At 42.4% G+C, this 20883-nt stretch overlaps 1 protein-coding gene and 1 non-coding gene across 2 annotated transcripts in view; one reads left to right on the top strand and one right to left on the bottom strand.

The window, feature by feature from the left end:
• Positions 1 to 20883, bottom strand: part of LOC136871803 (glycerophosphocholine phosphodiesterase GPCPD1) — a 432261-nt gene that overhangs the window by 335772 nt on the left and 75606 nt on the right. The window lies entirely within an intron of this gene.
• TRNAG-UCC (transfer RNA glycine (anticodon UCC)) lies at positions 14181 to 14252 on the top strand. Its single transcript has one exon. It is a non-coding gene; the product is annotated as a tRNA-Gly (tRNA).

Raw genomic sequence — 20883 nt, forward strand, 5'->3', positions numbered from 1 at the left:
CAGTCCAAAGATTTTACCTCTGAACTGAGGGCTGGAATGTGATCACTTTCGGACCAACAATAGGCTGAGAGCGGCGTCGTTCTGACCAAGTGATACTCCAATATCTGCAGACCATCAGATGATGAAATTAAATTAAAAGAAATGGCGTATGGCTTTTAGTGCCGGGAGGTGCCCGAGGACTTCGGCGACCTGCGCGTCGTGATGAGAATGAAATGATGCTGAAGACGACACATTCACCCAGCCCCCGTGCCAGCGAAATTAACCAATGATGGTTAAAATTCCCGACCCTGCCGGAATTCGAACCCGGGACCTCTGTGACGAAAGGCCAGCACGCTAACCATTTAGCCATGGAGCCGGACTGATGATTAAAAGTAAGTGCTGGTCTATTAAACCATTTTATAGTAAATAACACGTACTCTGGTCCGGGCAAGCTAAGACCCAAAAAGGGATGCATGTGACACGGTCTGTTTTAAGGTAGCCCCCCTCTGTGGATCAGTAGTAGAGTGTAGACCTCTGGACCACAAGATCGTTGGTTCAAAGCCGGTAGAGATAGATTATTGGAAGGCGGGAAACATTTCACACTCCATGTCGTACGATGTCGATATGTAAAACATCTCTGGTGACACATTTGGTATCTACCGACAAAGTTATTTTAACTCAGCCACAACAATCAATCAATAAATCACTACTGATCTTCATTTAAGCCAGTCACCCCAGTGGCAGATTCCCTGTTGTTTTCCTAGTCATTTCTTAAATGACTGCAAGGATATCGATACGTTATTCCATTCCCTATAAACAAATATTTGCCGCAATATGTCCTCTTGAATTCCAGCTTTATCTTCATATTGTGATCTTTCCTACTTTCAAATACACTATTCAAACTTATTCGTCTACTGATATCATTCCACGCCATCTCTCCACTGTCAGCTCGGAATAAAACTACTTAGTCGAGCACCTCGTCTCCTTTCTCTTAAGTCTTCGCAGCCCAAACTTCGCAACATTTTTGTAACGCTACTCTCTTGCCGGAAATAAGCCAGAACAAATCGAGCTGCTTTTCTTTGGATTTATATTTAATGCTGAATGCCGTTCCTGATGCCACGCGACTTGTCAGTGTACTCCAAAACTTCACAGTCACGCTATAATGAGGCAAGGTAATCTGCGAAGTAGTAATTAAAACTGAGAGGACTTTTCCTATTTGTGAAACTCACAACCTGACTTTTAACCCCGTTTATCATCATAACATTGGCTGCTGTCCATCTCACAACATTATCGAGGTCACGTTGCAGTTGCTCACAATCTTGTAACTTATTTATTACTCTGTACAGAATAACATCATCTGCAAAAAACCTTATCTCTGATTCCACTTCTTTACTCATATCATTGATATATATAAGAAAACATAAAGGTCCAATGATACTGTCCCTTCTTAATTATTACAGAGACAGATAAAGCTTCGCCTAGTCTAATTCTCTTTCTATTTTCTAGAAATATAGCAACCCATTCAGTCACTCTTTTGTCTAGTCCAACTGCACTCATTTTTGTCAGTTAGTATCCCATGATCTACCCTATCAAATGCCTTAGACAGGTCAACCGCGATACAGTCTATTTGACCTCCTGAATCACCGGGCGATTTGGCCGTGCGGTTAGAGGCGCGTGGCTATAAGCTCGCATCCGGGAGATAGTCGGTTCGAATCCCACTGTCGGCAGCCCTGAAGATGGTTTTTCGTGGTTTCCCATTTTCATACCAGGCAAATGCTGGGGCTGTACCTTAATTAAGACCACGGCCGCTTCCTTACAACTCCTAGGCCTTTCCTATCCAATCGTCGCCATAAGAGCTATCTGTGTCAGTGCGACGTAAAGCCACTAGCAAAAAAAAAATGACCTTCTGAATCCAAGATATCTGCTATATCTTGTTGGAATCCTACAAGTTGGGCTTCAATGGAATAACCTTCCCTAAACCCGAACTGCCTTCTAACAGACCAGTTATTAATTTTGCAAACATGTCTAAAATAATCAGAAAGAATGCTTACCCAAACTGACTGGCCTGTATTTTTCAGCTTTATGTCTATCACCCTGTCCTTTATACACAGGGGCTACTATAGCAACTCTCCATTAATTTAGTATAGCTCCTTTATGCAAACAATAATCAAATAAGTACTTCAGATATGGTACTATATCCCAGCCCATTGTCTTTAGTATATCCCCCGCAACCTTTCCAGCTGCTTTTCTAGTTTTCAACTTTTGTATCTTACTGTAAATGTCATTGTTATCATAGGTAAGTTTTAATACTTCTTTAGTGATATCTTGACATTAGCATTGTAACCAACAATCTTTACATGCTGCTAACTGAATACTTTTGTCTTTTGAAGATCCTCGCATACACACTCCCCTTGTTCATTAATGATTTCTGGAATGTCCTTCTTGGAACCTGTCTCGATGTGCCTATTTCCTACAGATAAGCCTTCGTGAAATAAAGTATCTATATTGTACTTTTATTACTAGTACAAGTACGTAAAGGTTCATTGTTAGAATAACTGGGACTGCATGCCCTTTTTCTTTTTAGAGCAGCTCGCTTATTTTCGAGGCAGGCCTGTCGTGTAGCTTCGCACATGAAGTTAACGGCAGGGGGTCGGAAGACGCCATGAACCCGCGCGGTTAACCGTACTCGCCCTTTAAAATAATGAAGACCTTGTCCCATAATTAGCTGCTTTGTCAGAATAACTGACTGCACTTTCTTAAGGAGTTTGTCCTTTACTACCGGTACTAATTATTTACGTGTTAATTTAGGGTTATAATTATTTCTCATCTAACATTTTCAACAAGTCTTCACTGTGGATGATTTCTGACGCTAACTGGACATTTTTCACCTCAAGTAGGAGTTTCTTATAGCTCTGCGCCATCTCGCATAATTTAAAGAACGGACTTCGTTCCTTTGAAGGGATGCATCGCCTGAGCACAATGCTGTATCACAATACCATTCGTCAGCTGCTTGGGGAAACAGATAACCGGAAGAGAAACGTGGGAGGAAAGAGAACCTGCTGAGAATGCGCTACAGTCTACACCGCTGTACAATGAAACCGACCGTAATGAAAAGGGCTGTAATCTTGACGGAGTAGGTGGCAGAGCTTATGCCAGTGTACAGTAAAATGTTCGGAAAACATATTCCTCCTAACCATACAGTTGATGGATAACATGCATACCTTCCTAAAGTCTTCATTTTTCTTTCCAGTAATCTAATTTGGCAGCAGATGAGTCTTCCTTTAACATTATATTAAAGTTCTGCTCCTGGTTTTCTTTTCGTACCTTAGAGCTTCATGTCGAGCATACTGAAAGACGAAGACAATCTCCAATGAAACTATACCGTCTTCTGGCTAGGAATTGTACGCCACTTCTCTTTCTGAAACTTTAGATAGGCTAATGTTCTCGTTCTTTACTCTACCAGCCGAACGCCTAATCAACAATCAGGACTACATCTCAAATGCTTCAATATTTCGGCCTTTTGCTGGGACGATGTTTCTGAGCCGTAGCTTGTAAAACATAAAGGTTTCCCAATAAATTCGTATTTCTATGCTGTTAGATTCTAAAAGACATCCTTAAACGCATCCTTTGCGCGACCAGTTCAAATACAGGAAATATGATTCCCAGATATCATTATAACGGTACATATCACAGAATCTTACCGTAGGTCTTACGCTCCTTTTTCTATTTGTTTACTGTCACACTAAAACATACAGTTTTACGAAATAGGGAAGGAGGGTTCGATCCCCGGCTAGGTTGGGGATTTTAATCGCGTCAGTTCAATCAATCAATACTGATCTGCATTTAGGGCAATCGCCCAGGTGGCAGATTCCCTATCTGTTGTTTTCCTAGCCTTTTCCTAAATGATTTCAAAGAAATTGGAAATTTATTGAACATCTCCCTTGGTAAGTTATTCCAATCCCTAACTCCCCTTCCTATAAACGAATATTTGCCCCAATTTGTCCTCTTGAATTCCAACTTCATATTGTGATCTTTCCTACTTTTATAAGCGCCACTCAAACTTACTCGTCTACTAATGTCATTCCACGCCATCTCTCCGCTGACAGCTCAGAACATACCACTTAGTCGAGCAGCTCTCCTTCAATTATAAATTTCAGTACAATACCGTAGCGAAGCGCGGGTATCTTGCTAGTCATATATATCATTCAAATTAGAAATTAAAATAACACATTCAAATACTCAAAGACAAACTAAAACAGAGTCAATATAAAAAACCGTAGTTAACAATAAAATAAAAACGAGTTGGTAAAAGATAAAGCAGGCCACGGTCCCTCATAAAATGGATGGCGAGGTCTGCTGACTGTTCGTCATCTCATAGCATGAGGGAGAGGGTACTCGGAAGTTTTAGATTACTGCGCAGATCGGCCAGGTCCACGCACTCCGTAAGGATGTGTACTGCGGTAAGATGACCGCTGCAAATACACACTGGGGGTTAGGGGTATTGGATTCTCCCTTCAGTAAGTAGGAGTGAGTTGCTATACCGCAACCGATCCGAAGACGACATACCACTGCTTCCCTCCGAGAAGCTCGAAGGGAAGTCTTACAGATCTCCTTTTATCGCTCTCAGCTTATTTGGAGGAGAGGTGGCCTGCCACTCCATCTCCCAATGGGACATAACCAGATGTCTCAGCTGAGAACGAATGTCATTGGCTGGAATCTTGAAAGGCAACGGGGGCAATGTAACTGCCTCCTTGGCCGCCCAATCGGCTAACTCGTTTCCCGCTACACTCATGTGGCTTGGGGGCCACAAGAACGTGATTCTGGTGCTAGCTCTCCAACACTCGGTCAGCAAGTCCTGGATCCGCTGCACCAGACGATGCCAAGGAAAGCATGCATCAATAATTGTAACGAGCTCAAGAAGTCGGTACACAGCAGAAAATCCCAGAACCAGTGTGTGAGTTTTCATCTTCTACATTAACTAAGATTCACAAGCATGATGCAACAATTCCAGTCGTAAGCTAGGTACTGAAAATCCACAACCCCGTTTCCAGTCATTCGACCGGGTCAGGGATGGAGTGTTAATGGAATGAAATATGACAGGGAAAACCGGAGTACCCGGAGAAAAAACTGTCCCGCCTCCTCTTTGTAAGCTAGGTACTGAAATTAAATATTATTACTTGTCGCTATTATATCCAACTACCAGGAAAATATGTTTAAAATCACTCAAAAGCAGTGGGATGCCTACGTGAAACATTCCAAAAAGTTACAAGGGGACGATTTTATAAGTAAAATAGAACGCGAACAGATTTTAGAACCGCTTATTATACACCAACAAGAGAGTGACGAAGAAGATACAGACGAATCTTGTAATGGTGGGGTATTCCACCGTAGCTTGCAAGATGATAAGAAAGACATTCTGGTAGTCCACTGGATTAACTTGTGAAGGAATGTTATGTGTAACAATACTTGTTATTCCTCTTTATAGGCAGACTAGCTGATGTACCCGTGCTTCGCCACGGAATTCTCAGGAAGACTGTCTTTGTAGATTTCCCAACTGAAGTCAACATAGGTCATTACAATGACGTCGATAGGAATGTAGCGATTACAAGCAATGTTATCATATAAAATACTCGATCAAATGAAAAACCGCACCAGTTCTTACCTTTAACAAACGACCTAACACTCCAAAGTTCCAATTCTGAAATGACCAGGTCGCAGACAGCCGTGAACACTCATCTGCCATTATTCCGTTAAATGTGCACACTGCTCTTTCCAATCAGCGCCTCAGGGTGGCTGTGATTCTAGAAAATAGAACTCAGGGCATTAGAGTAGGCGAAGCTTTATCTGACCCAGTAATAATTAAGAGGGGAAATCCACAACGCAGTATTATTGGACCTTTTTGTTTTCTTATATTATCAATGATACGTGAAAAGAAGTGGAATCAGAGACAAGGCTTTTTGGAGATGATGTTATTCTGTACAGAGTAATAAATAAGTTACAAGATTGCAAAATGCAAAATGACCTCGATAATGTTGTGAGATGGACAGTAGGCAATGGTATGATGATAAACGGGGTTAAAAGTCAGGTTGTGAGTTTCACAAATAGGGAAAGTCCTCTCAGTTTTAATTACTGCGTTGATGGGGTGAACGTTCCCTTTGGAGATCATTGTAAGTACCTAGTTGTTGCTATAAGTAAGGATCTTCATTGGGGTAATCACATAAATATGATTGTAAATAAAGGGTATAGATCTCTGCACATGGTTATGAGGGTATTTAGGGGTTGTAGTAAAGATGTAAAGGAGAGGGCATATAAGTCCCTGTTAAGACCCCAAATAGAGTATGGTTCCAGTGTATGGGTCCCTCACCAGGATTACTTGATTCATGAACTGGAAAAAATCCAAAGAAAAGCAGCTCGATTTGTTCTGAGTGATTTACGACAAAAGAGTAGCGTTACAAAAATGTTACTAAGTTTGGGCTGGGAAGACTTGGGAGAAAGGAGACGAGCTTCTCGACTAAGTGGTATGTTCCGAGCTGTCAGTGGAGAGATGACGTGGAATGACATCAATAGACGAATAAGTTTGAGTGGTGCCTTTAAAAGTAGGAAAGATCACAATATGAAGATAAAGTTGGAATTCAAGAGGACAAATTGGGGCAAATATTCTTTTACAGGAAGGGGTGTTAGGGATTGGAATAACTTACCAAAGGAGATGTTCAATAAATTTCCAATTTCTTTGCAATCATTTAAGTAAAGGCTACGAAACAACAGATAAGGAATCTGCCACCTGGGCGACTGCCTTAAATGCAGATCAGTAGTGATTGATCAGAGTAAGGACCGTATGGGTGGAATGCTATGATGAACCAATGAGTTACGTTTCAGTAGTATCAGAAAATTTATGAACCAGAGGAATGACATGCTAAAGAAGAGAGAGCTAACTCCTCGTTACTTCCCGCCAATATTCACGCAGGTTAGTATACTCGGTACACAGCAGTAATTCCATCTATCGGAGATGAGTGGCAACAGAAGACTCCTTTGCCCCTCTCCTCAATCCTTTACTTCCTCTTCAACCCGTCCGCATCTGTTGGCCAGAGAGAGGACGTAACCCCCTAGGTGGCCCACCCCATCATTCAGGGTGGGGAATGAAAACATTTATGACAACAGAAGACACAAAGCACATCACAAGAAACAATGGTCAATGTAATGTTATTGTTGATCAATTTTATAAGCTTTCTATATTGTAGGCTTTCACATAATCACATATAGTTTTGTTTCGACTCTGTGACATTAGGGACTTTGAATTACTTGACTTATTTCCTGTTGCTCCATCTGGAGCATAGGGCTTTGACGAAATTTCTCCACACAGTACGATTCCTGGACATTCTCTTCACTTCGCTCCAGGTCTTGTCAACCTCTGCGATTTCCTTTTCAGTCGTCCTCTTCCAAGTCTTCTTGGGCCTACCTCGGTTCCTGGTGCCTTGAGGATTCCAGTCCAGCGCCGCCCTCTCAACAGCTCCATCAGGCTTCCTTAGTGTGTGCCTAATCCAACGCCATTTCCTCTCGTTGGTCTGGATGTCAATCGGCTGCTCATTTGTCATGGTCCGAAGATCTTCATTTGAGATTATGTCCGGCCCCCTCACATTTGTTATGCGACGCAGACATCTATTAATGAACACCTGCAGCTTGTTATTGATCTGTTTTGTAACTTTCCATATTTTACTGCCGTATAGAAGGATCGTCTTTATATTGCTGTTGAACAGAAGCTTTGTCTTCCTGAAGACGTTTATTTTCTTCCACACGGGGCACAGCTGGACAAACGCACCATTTGCCTTCCGTACACGGCTTCGAACATCTTCCTCTGCTCCCCCATCCATTGTAACTATACTTCCAAGGTAGAGGAAGGACTCAACTAGCTCAATTTCCTTTCCATTGACTCTCAAGCTGGTCATGACATCCGAATTAATCCTCATCTCTTTAGCCTTGTTTGTGTTGATCATGAGACCTGCACGTTCCACTTCCTTCTGCCACCTACTCAGTTTGTCTTCTATGTCCCGGTACCGCAGTGCCATAAGGCAAATGTCGCCTGCGACGTCAAGATCTTCAAGCCTATCTATCATCCCCCATTGAACACCCCTCTTCCGTCCTTCCATTAACCTCTTCACCATACTATACAGGACCAGCAGGAACACAGTATCTCAATCCAGACTTGACATCTATCTTTTCTGTGAGTTTCCCTTCATGAAGTACCTGACACTCATACCCCTCGCACATCTATTCCATGATCTTGATGATCTTTGATGGAATTCTGTATTCCTCGAGGGTCTTCCACATGATTCTTTGATTTACGGAATCGAAGGCTTTCTCGAAGTCCACGAATGCGAGGTTGAGGGTATTCCGCCATTGCATACTCTGCTCTATGATGATTCGGAGTGTATTGATGCGATCTACACAGTCGCGATATTGCCTAAATCCTGCCTGTTTCTTTCGAAGCCTTCTTTCTACCGAATCGTTTATGCGATTCAGGATGACTCACGACCGCACTTTGGTTGGAATGGAGATCAAGGTGATACCCCTCCAGTTGTTGCAGTTTGTTGTATACCCTTTTTACGGTAACTTGACTATCAGCCCCTTCTTACAGTTTTCTGTTTTCAGTTTTCTCCTCTTTCCATATCTTCTCCAGCAGCAGGTGCAGCAATTTGATTGGAGTATCAAGGTCTGTTTCAGTACTTTTTCTGGAATGTCGTCCAGACCTGGTGCCTTCCCATTTTTCATCTGCCTCAACGCTGTCCGTATCTCACCTTGGGTTGGAGAGTCAAGGTTGATGCCTGGATCATTTCTGCATATTCTTCTTCTTATTCTTCATTTCCTTGCTGCTCATTTTCCAGTCCCACATCTCTATTAGAAACCTCCGAAAACTGTTCGCTCCATCTACTCAGCTGTTGCTCGCACGTAGTGAGGATCTCGCCTGTTTTGCCCTCCACAGGCCTAGTTTCATTAAAACCATTCTTCGAAAGCATCTTTGTGCTGCCATAAAGCTCCTTTACATCCCCCTTTTTGCCGCTTGTTCTGATTGCTCTGCCTGCTCGTCAGTCCACTTCTTATGATCGTTTTGCACACTCCTCTTTACTTCCCTCGCTGCTATTGAATACTCAGCCTGTGTTTGAGCCTTCTGTTGTCTAGTCTTGCAGATATTTACCTTGGCGCTTATCTCTTTATCTTGCCCCAGGTCTGATCGTATACCTATTCTTTCCGCAGGTAGTTTTTGTACCCGAGCTGCGTCTCATTTTTCCCCACAAAGATGTTCTTCACCTCGCTCCATACACTCTCCACATCCTTCTATATCTCAGAATCCAACACCTGGAATTTGTTGCGAAGTTCCAATTGAAATTGTTCTAACATCTGCTAATTCTTTGGCTTACAGTCATCAAACTTCTTGTGCCGAGTGTTGAACTTTTAGTGGACTGCTACGATCTTTATACGGAAGTTGGCGACAATAAGATGATCGTCACTGCCAATGTCCGCTCTCTCTTGTTTCTAACATCTTCCAAACTTCTACTAAACCTCCTGTTCACCACAATGTGATCAATTTGGTTTTCCGTGACTTGATCAGGGGACACCCAAATGACCTTGTGACACCGCCTCTGTGGAAACACCGTGCTACCTATCACCAAGTCTTGGCTGGCGCAATATTCCGTAAACTTTTCCCCAATTTCATTCATCTCGCCAAGGCCGTGTATACCCATGATGTGCGCTAATCCTTCATGTTTTGAGCCAACCTTCACGTTGAAGACTCCCATAACTATGAGAATATCCTGCTTACTTCTTTTCACTGTCGCATCTCTCAACATTTGGTAGAATTCTTCCTTTATTTACAACTCCGATTGTTCTGTAGGTGCATTGCATTGGATAATGGTCACATTCCTGATCTTGGTCTTGAACCTAGCAGTCAGTAGCCTACTAAAAATCGGCTTCATCTCCATAAGACTTCTCATTGCATTCATCCCCACTCTATCCTCATGCTCTTCGTCCTCGCCACCAGAATATAGAAATGTAACTTCATCTGTTATCTGTATCTCACCAAATCCTGGCCACCTCACCTCACTCAATCCCAGAATGTCCAGCCCGCAGTTCTTCATTTCCTGTGTCACGTGTTTCGGTCTGCTTTAATCCCTCAAGGTCCTCACATTTCAGAAAACAATTTTCGTTATTCTGTTCATGCCAAAGGTCGTCGTCAGGTTCAGTTTCTGTAATCAGATTATTTAAGCAGAGCGAGTGTTTAACCCACCGCTTCCGTGTGCCTTGATGGGGCTGCTATCTTAAGCCTGAGGCATCAGGCTGATTTTCTGTCGGGGTTCCCACATCTACTGCAAGGCAGCTGTTCCTGTTCTATTTACCCAGAATAGGAGGGTTACCCCTTCCGTCAGTTCCACCGTTCCGAAGTCCCTCTTTTTCGCTTTCACTGCCGTTGAGGTCTTCACCGTAACCCTGTCAAGGGACCCTAACGTGGGACTACCAGTCGGGTCAGCTGGACCAGTAACTCCCTCTTTGTCCTGGCTTGTGACAGGCAAAGCCTGGCTTCCAAAACATTCGGCTCAGGTTGGTGGGGTTTGTGATATTAGGACGTCTTATAAAATTATTTATAGCGTAGACTGTAGTTCCTTATTCCCCGACTTTACATACCGATTTTCATTAAATTCTGTTTACCCATTTTCTCGTGACTCGGCGCTGATATGGACGAAAATCCAAATTTATGAAAATCTCTGTTATCATAGCCGGTACGGTAAAACACATAAATGATCGGAAATTTAATACTGTATAACTTTAATTATGTAGTATTTATCGATAGGAACACTAATAACATAAACATTTGAAATTGAATTGTAGGCCATCCCCTACTCTACCATTTCACTCAGCATGGATACAAATATTTATAGCCTAGATCAGGGCCTCTCAAACGCCCAAACTCTCACGCGTGCAGAGCGAGGTGCATAGGCTCTGTGCACTGTGCATCGGTACGCTTCGCCTCAACTCGGCTTGACTCGGATGGTGTAGTGTGCTGAGAGCGACGAAGCGTTTGGTGGTAGACGACGTGTTTATCAGTGAAATAGACAAGCGCACGACAACAACATAATAATGGAGCAACCTGTTTCGAAGAAAACAAAGACTTCCGAAAGTCCATTTCAATCGAACTGGGAACTTTCGTATTTTTTTTTTTTTTTTGTTTGTTTGTCGTGACGATAACGCCAAATGCTTAATCTGTGGGACGATAATTACGTGCGTAAGAAAATCATCTATTGAAAGACACTACAACAGACTACATTCGGAAAATTATTGTGAAATCATAGGAGACGTCAGAGAGAAAGAATTAAGGAAGTTGAAACAGCTTGAAGAAGAGCATTCTATATCCACAAATGAGTTTTGTTCCAGTACTGTAGCATTTTCATTTTGGTTACGGGTTCTGCATTTTTTTAAAATTATGTTTACATTCCTCTCAAACATGTATGTGTATTCCTAATTCACTTTTTTAATTTTTTTAATAACACTGGTAACCTTGTCCCATACAACTGTGCGTCTCCGCTCACCACACGTAAACATTTCGCAGTGGGGGAGAAACAGCAGTGAAGGTGAGGAACGCGGAGACAGGCCGAACGGGGATCTGGTGTAGGGAGAGAGGAGTGGGGGGGTCTGCACTCTGGTCAACCAAGCGAAGTCGTCTTTTGCACCGTGCACAGTGCATGCACCACGCGCATGCACCCTGAGAGGCCCTGGCCTAGATTGTACCAACTTATTCCCCGAATTTACATACCAATTTTCATTAAATTCTCTTCCGTCGTTTATTTGTGAAGCGCGTACAGACAGACAGACAGACAGACAGACAGACAGACAGACAGACAGACAGTAATTACAGAAAGTTTAAAAGCGAATTTCCTTGTTACTGTGGACACGGCCGATACAGAAATACTGTTCTTTTGAAATTCTGAGTAATGTACAGACAAACCTCTTATTTTAAATGAAATACAATTTTTCAGCTTTTCCGTTTTTGGTTGTTGTTTATCGTTGGGAATCGAACGCATAATCATGGGTCGCACACTGTACCACTGATCTACTGAAAAAGCTAATAAACCAGTGAAATAATTGGAAGTTCTTGGTGGCGACCTAATGAGGATGAAATGAATGACGAAGACGACACAAACAGCCATTTCCTGATCCAGGGTAATTAGGAGGACGAGAAGGTTAAGGTCCTGAGAATCGAACCGGGGTCTTCGGGAATAAGGCAAGCATTCTATCTCTGTAGCCGCAAACCCTAGGCTAACATCTCCGCTGTTGAGAATTGGCAGCGGCAGAGCCCAGGTCAGTCGCTTGTGAAACAGGCTTGACAACACAGCAGGTTATTCGGGTGGCTTTTGGCTGCGGCTCAAAACGCTAACGGCTTGACGTCCGCTGTAGATATATAAATGCTGTTGAGCGATATCTGCAGTAATTCAAGGTGAAGGTTAGGGTCTTACGTAAGGTACTAAACTATGTGGATACGTTCCATACACACCTTTTATAAACGGTCATTATTTATCCAATCCTTGACATTGGCGACCTGATCACTGCCCCACTTAAGCCAAAGGATCACTTATTAGTAGGGTTAAGATTTATATGTACTAAAAATGTGAAAAATATGAGCATATATGTGTTAAAGTCAAAATATATGCGAATATATCGACCCTGGAAAGGCAAAGTATCGTAAGAGGCAATTTTTTTACCAAAACTGTTTTACAATGTTACAATGTTTCTTCATCATCATCATCATCATCATTACGATCCTTTTGACGCTTCTGATACTTTGCCAGCATGTACAGGGGAGTCCAATTGACGTATAAACATCGTAACATCATCGCCATAAGACCTATCTGTGTCGGTGCGAACCCTCCAGGTTCGGTTTTTCCCTCGGACTTAGCGAGGGATCCCACCTCTACCGCCTCAAGGGCAGTGTCCTGGGGCTTCAGACTCTTGGTCGGGGATACAACTGGGGAGTATGACCAGTACCTCGCCCAGGGGGCCTCACGTGCTATGCTGAACAGGGGCCTTGTGGAGGGATGGGAAGAGTGGAAGGGATAGGCAAGAAAGAGGGAAGGAGGCGGCCGTGGCCTTAAGTTAGGTACCATCCCGGCATTCGCCTGGAGGAGAAGTGGGAAACCACGGAAAACGACTTCGAGGATGGCTGAGGTGGGAATCGAACCCACCTCTACTCAGTTGACCTCCCGAGGCTGAGTGGACCCCGTTCCAGCCCTCGTACCACTTTTCAAATTTCGTGGCAGAGCCGGGAATCGAACCCGGGCCTCCGGGGGTGGCAGCTAATCACGCTAACCACTACACCACAGAGGCGGACTACAATGTTTCTTTCCTTTTTAATTTCCTTTACGTCGCACCGACACAGATAGGTCTTATGGCGATGATGTTACGATGTTTATACGTCAATTGGACTCCCCTGCACATGCTGGCAAAGTATCAGAAGCGTCAAAAGGATCTAGAGGGTAAAAACAACGTAAAATATAAATTATCGTAACCACCGTCAGCAGTAAACACAACATCAGGTTATCATAAGCGTCAGTCATTACATCTTAAGCGCCTGAGTTATATTCTTGTAATTTGCGTACAGATTATCGTATGCGACAAGTGTTAATTCTGGAGGGACCGCGAGACGCGTCAGTTCCATTGTTCGTGACTCTTGTGGGTCATTGCCTCAAATCCAGTGGCGTGCGGTGACCACACTCGTTACCTCAGCTGCAAAAGCAATCGTAGCCCTACTACCTCTTTGAAGCATGAGCACCTGTTGTGGCTGTAGAATCCTACATTTGTGCGGTTTATTTCTGCTGGGCATTTCACTACATATTAGAGCTAAGGTATATGACAATCGCTTTACTGTACTTTTGAATGTTCATGTTCCTCGCTTGGGAATAGTGGGTGGTATGTTTTATTTACCACCATGCCTGTTCCACCCAAACATGGACCGTGAATGCTATAACCAAACTTACCACTATTCCGTTCTTATGCGATTATGTTCCAAACCACTCTTTTAAGCAAGCTGAGTTTATAGACTTAGTAGTCTCCTTTTTATTAGATTACTACTTTCAATTCTCAACTAAAGAAAAGGAAGAAATCACACTCTAGATTGAGTCAGTTTACAGTATGTTCTAATATATGCCGCTTTCGTATGTGCGATGGTGGTGTAATGGTGAGCATAGTTGCCTTCCAAGCAGTTGATCCGGGTTCGATTCCCGGCCATCGCACACTTTTTTTTACAGCATGCTTTAAGAGTTGCTTCAGTCGGCATGGAGTGGTAAATACATTGGCTTATTTTTTTTGCATGGGAATAAATTAGTGCTAATTTTATTGCACACACACACGGATGTTATTTCTTTCTTTCTTTCTTTCTTTCTTAATCTGCTTACCCTCCAGGGTCGGGTTTTCTCTCGGACTCAGCGAGGGATCCCACCTCTACCGCCTCAAGGGCAGTGTCCTGGAGCTTCAGACTCTGGGTCGGGGATACAACTGGGGAGAGCGACCAGTACCTCGCCCAGGCGGCCTCACCTGCTAAGCTGAACAGGGGCCTTGTTGGGGGATGGGAAGGTTGGAAGGGATAGACAAGGAAGTGAGAAGGAAGCGGCCGTGGCCTTAAGTTAGGTACCATCCCGGCATTTGCCCGGAGGGGAAGTGGGAAACCACGGAAAACCACTTCGAGGATGGCTGAGGTGGGAATGTAACCCACCTCTACTCAGTTGACCTCCCGAGGCTGAGTGGACCCCGTTCTAGCCCTCGTACCACTTTTCAAATTTCGTGGCAGAGCCGGGAATCGAACCCGGGCCTCCGGGGGTGGCAGCTAATCACACTAACATCTACACCACAGAGGCGGACAGTAAATAAGCAATAGTAAAATATGGTATATTTGTATTTTTAGCATATATATAGGTTGAAATTTTTAGAGACCAACTGGCATGGTGGTATGCTATTTATACCACCTCATACCAAAACTAAGAGTTTCAAAATCACTCTTATGATACTATTCTAAGTGCATAAAGAAGAAATAAGCATGTTATGAACATTTTCATTACAAATACACACTTTTTAAAGTCAACATTACCATTTTATAAGGCTGCATTTTTCTTGGAAAGGTATTTTAAGAATATTTTCAACCACACACTCGCACATGTTTCCAAATTGATATTCACGGCAATGACGACACCATCATAACTTAATCTATAGCAGATTTTAAACAGTGTACTTACAGTTTCACCCAGTGACGCTTCGTGATAGTACATCCATACTGGGACTAAATATTTGTTTTTAACTTAAAAAGCCTAACCTAAACTGAATCTGCAAAATTTAACTGGTATTTTACCGTCGCCGAAGTTCTATAGTTTCACTCGCTTACCTAGTATACGTGCATCAACGACAGACGAGGGAAAATATTCGCCACGACGTATAACACACGTTATATTCATTAAGAATGGCAGAGAACTCACGAAACTCGTAGTCTCTAGAGTAATGCGCTGAACACTTCGAGTGTCAAGTATTAAAACTAACACCCCTTACCTAATAATCCAAGAGGAACAGTAAAAAACTTCACTATATACCACTATACAAAAATTCTTTTACTTCGCGCTTAACTCTGTGTTCATGCTGGGCAACGTAAATATTTTTCTGCGGCTATCGGAAAACGTACTCTGCACGTGCCATCAATGAATTATTAAAAAACTTTATGCATGCCGAAATCCAAAAATAAAAGATATTATTCTATATTACAATTGATTTCATAAAATGGCTCTATTTTTATTAGCAAGATGATGTGCAAGTGGCTATACTGTTAACATGTTGATATTTTTCTTGTGGTCTCTAGAATAATGCGCTAAACACTTCGAATGTCAAGTATTAAAACTAACATCCCTTACCTAAGCTAGTTGGCCTGTCGCCGTAAATTGGTGTCGGGGGAGGGGCCACTGCCCCGCTCCCAGGACAAGGAAGCTTCAAGTGCATGCGTCAACCAAGTGATTTAAATTTCGCTGGGATAGCTCTCTTTCGCGCCGGCAAGGAAATCCAGCACTGCGGTAGTGCGAGCGGATTGTCTAGACAACTGTACTTGGCTTGGCTTAGATGTTCGCAGTTTTTTGATCTTTTTGAAAAGCGTTCTAAGGAATAATAATAAAATATAAATACAAAATGATTTACCCCAGCAGTGCATGGGGTTGATGAAGCCCAGTGCACGCCACTACTCAAATCAATTTGGCACTCCACTGCTGGTGGACCTATCGCAGCTTTTAGTGCTGGGAGTGTCCGAGGACAAAAGTTCGGCTCGCCAGATCCAGGTCTTTTGATTTGACTCCCTTAGGCGACCTGTGCGTCGTGATGAGGATCAAATGATGATGAAGACGTCACTAACATCCCGCCCCCGTGTCAACGAAATTACCAATTATGGTTAAAATTTCCGACCCTGCCGGGAATCGAACCCGGGACCCTTGTGACCAAAGGCCAGCGCGCCAGCCGGACTATCGCATGTTGACTGACAGCTGGTATACTACTGGAATGCAGAAGAGAAGGCGTTGCTTCTTGTGACAGACTTGACTGAGCAAGTACGGTCAGTAGTTTAAACAAATCGGTTCATTGCCAGTGCATATTCCTACCGTTCGTACCCGAAGTGAATTATGCCAGTGAAATTTATAAACTGAAGTTTGCGACAAGGGGAGAAACGCGAGAGCTTGTTCAGTGTTTATAGTTTTATGAATAAGGAAGTTGAGGACAGAAAGAATAAAACGCAAGAACAGTACAGAAGGGAGTTGTTCAAAGTGCAACAAAAAATAACAGATGCAACAAAAGTGTTGTAGAGAACGGTCAAGAGAAATTTAACCGAGCAAGTTGGCCAGGTGTGAGCTTGCAATGAGGGTATAGTGGGTTCCCCAGGCAAATTCTTGGGCTGTACCTTAAGGCCACAGCGGCTACCTTCCCAATCCTAGCCCTTTCCCATCCCTCCCTTGCCAAAAACCTTCAATGTGTGAGAGTGACGTTAAACAAGTAGCCAATAAATAAATAGTAGAACAGAGACAGCACGAGACTGAAGAAACTTAATTTGGTACGCCAAGAAAAGTCCGCCTCTGTGGTGTAGTGGTTAGCGTGATTAGCTGCCATCCCCGGAGGTTCCGGTTCGATTCCCGGCTCTGCCACGAAATTTGAAAAGTGGTACGAGGGCTGGAACGGGGCCTCGAGAGTAGAGGTGGGTTCGATTCCCACCTCAGCCATCCTGGAAGCGGTTTTCCGTGGTTTCCCACTTCTCCTCCAGGTAAATGCCGGGATGGTACCTAACTTAAGGCCACGGCCGCTTCCTTCCCTCTTCCTTGCCTGTCCCATCCAATCTTCCCATCCCTCCACAAGGCCCCTGTTCAGCATAGCAGGTGAGGCCGCCTGGGCGAGGTACTGGTCATTCTCCACAGTTGTATTCCCCGACCCAAAGTCTGAATATCCAGGACACTGCCCTTGAGGCAGAAGAGGTGGGATCCCTCGCTGAGACCGAGGGAAAAACCGACCCTGGAGGGTAAACAGATTACGAACGAACGAACACCAAGAAAAACACGGAAAGGGAAAAAGCGTATAACGGATTTTTAAGATTTTCACGCACAATCTATGAATTTTACATTCTTCACAAAACAGCTCCATCAATATCTAAAATATGATCTGTGTCAGGAGAGAGGATTGGTTTCAAAGACTGTTGTATCAGTTTGAGAATTATTGTTAAAGTATTAGGAAGATTAGAAATAATAGAAGGGTTTTAATGGAGTTCGCCCATACGGCAAAAGACCTGCAGCAGGCCTCTCGGGAGGCCATGACAGCAGTTACCTTGTGAATAAATTGATGGGTGATATCCAACAAGGTGGTTAGCAGGTGACACAAGACAAGTATCTAAACATTAATTACAATTGCAAACACAGTGATCTATTACCAAAAACAGATGAGCAGCACTGATAAAAATGTTATTTTATAAATATTGTACTGTATTTCTCTTATTGTATTTGTTACGGAGTATTGTGGATGTGCACAGGTGAAAGAAGGTGCTGGGGTGAACAGGTCTCAAAATACGAAATTAAAGTTAATTTAACAAGGTTATATTTTCTTTGCAAAATCAAGAAATAACAAGAGTGGCAGGTACAGAGTAGCAAAGCAACCAAGCGAAAATGTACAATTACAGTGTTCAGGATTTGGGCTCCGAGAGCCAGACACATAATTCTTGAGTAATGAGCCCAACTTTACTATATACAAGATTCAACAAAGGGGCAGAAGACCCCAATCATGCCCAGGAGCTCTTGCTCCCAATTACACAGAAAAGCCTCCTCGAGGCAAGCAGAAACAAATTTTAAGAAAGAGCAACCCGCTCTCAAAGTTCCAGCCTATCAAAGGCCACACCAAATTCCACCTTCAAGCTGTCCTCTAAGGACATAAACACAGGGGTAAAATTACCCAACCTACTGAGGCCGATTTAGTAAATAAACAGGAAAATTACAAGGCCCCAAAATACAAACTTGAGGGGAGGCAAAACTGCACTCCTAATACACTTTAATTAAAACCTACTTGGCGCTAGGCCTCAAATGCAAGGGCTAATCCCATACTAAAGAGGTGACTTATAGAAGGAGACAATTTACATTACGTTAAGGAAGAAACGGTTGTGAAAATAAGTTCAGCTCAACGCAATATGAGTGGGAGCTCGAGAGGGTTAAGCACTCTCTATCCCAATATGTAGTTTAAAAAGATAGAATTGATACCAAGTGTCTTTACATTTTAGAGGAAAGTTACATGGTAAAGGCTTCGGACCTGCCCCGAGAGTTAAACTGCTGAGCTAGCAAGAAAAGAAGTTATTAAACGGCCATTACCTGGTGGTTGAACTGCTGCCCGAAGAAAGAGGCGCTTCCCGCCCCCTGCTACGTACTTTACACACTGATAGATGTTACTGAAGTGGCGCGGAGGCCCGAAAATCAGCAGTTTATATACCCTCGTGGAAAGTTCGAGGCGTTTCAGGAATGAGAACACCCTCCCACAAGAATTTTATTGGCTAACAACGAAAACCCCTACACTAGATGAAGAAGAAACACATTATTGGTGGAAAATTAATTACAGAAATTCCTTATTGGTCGAATTCAAAACTGGCGGAAAGAAAGGGTTAATATTGCCAACTTAAACAATAACTGAAAGAACAAACTTATGAATTCAAAATTTCTCCAAAAACACAGTTCTTTCACTTCGCACTAGGGTGCATAATTGTAGCCTTCAGTAATGCCATCTGGAAGAGAATGTCCACACTTCTTACTACAGGCAAAACAAAAATACATCGAAAACGACCCAGTTCAGAAACTTCAAAATTTAAAAGTAGGGACATCTTCTGAGAAACTTGAGAATTAACACAGTAGATAAAGTTCAGACTTCCTCCAGTAGAGGAGTTTCAACTGGCGCAAAGTTTGAATTAGCGGCGTGGAGGTGTACCGCCCGGTACAGTATTGTAGCAAATCAATTTTCTTATTGTTTTAATCTACAGTTCTTGATACAATCATTTAAGAAAATCTCTTATTATTCTCATGCCTTACATTCCTTCAAACCAACCCCTCCATAATATCGTAAGCGCTAAAAAAAGTATCGTAAGAACCACTTTTTCAAACAATGCACTCGACAACGACTGGCACACAAACGTAAGCGACATTCATAACTTTAAGATGAGTTCCTTTTCGCTACGATTGAATAAATACGTAACTTAATATATGACAATAAGGTGAAAAAATTCACATCTGGAGTAGAATAAAAACAGAAACTGCCTAAACTGTAAGTATTCGACTCGCTAATCGTTTTTATCAACTCCTGTAAAATTCATACTTTGTCATTTACGATACTTTGGCTTTTTAGGGACGATATGTATTTATAATTTCATAAATATGGTAAATATAGAATATTTAGCTACCAAACTGCCTTTCATTACTTTTTAAACTACAGAAATACAAGGTGTATCGCTGATTGTGTTGTAAACTTTCAGGGAGGATGGAGGACGGCAAATGGATCAATCTTATGCCTGTTGCTCACGGTAAAATTTTCTGTCAAATTTATTGTATAATAATTTAATTTTATAGAATTTCTGTTGCTCACAGTCAAATTCAAGTTTTATAAAACCTTTGATAAAACTTTTCATAAAATAGGACATGTTCTATTCTGTAAAATTAATTATACGAAACGAACCAATCAGCGAAGCTGACATCACGATGATGCTGGCGCTACGTCGTGAGAAGATTGTGAAGCTCGATTGTAAACAAACACTTCTTTGTAAAATGGCAGCACCCGGGTGGACTAAGGAAGCTGTTAGTGTTTTACTGGACGAGTACCAGAAATATCCATATTTGTTCGAGGTTAAAACGCCATTTTACCACAATAGAAATGCAAGAAGAGAGGCAGAAAACACAATCGCCTAATTCCTATATGAATGCTGGTCTTCTAACCTCATCTAATTTTCGACCAAAGACAGCAATCCTTCTTTTCTTCCTTTTTACCACCGTACAACATATAATTGCAGCAAGTTTTGCTTTGTTTGTTGGAGCCATTCTCTCAAACACACTGTAAGTTGAACAGCTGATTCTTGGTTTATAAGTTTATCGATAGATGGCAGCACATATACATCTGAGTTCAGAAGTGAGTTCATAGATGGTCATCCCGATGTTTCCACGGATTTTATAAAATAATTTTACCGTGAGCAACACAACTTGTTTTCACCAAATTTTTATAAAATTAATTGTACAACAAATTTTACGAAACATTTTACCGTGAACAATAGGCGTGAGAAAGAACCATAGTCCGGAAACGTTCGAGTCAAAAGTGTTGTTAATAATCCAATTTATTTAACTT

This window comes from Anabrus simplex, chromosome 4, assembly GCF_040414725.1.
Source record: "Anabrus simplex isolate iqAnaSimp1 chromosome 4, ASM4041472v1, whole genome shotgun sequence".
NCBI lineage: Eukaryota > Metazoa > Arthropoda > Insecta > Orthoptera > Tettigoniidae > Anabrus > Anabrus simplex.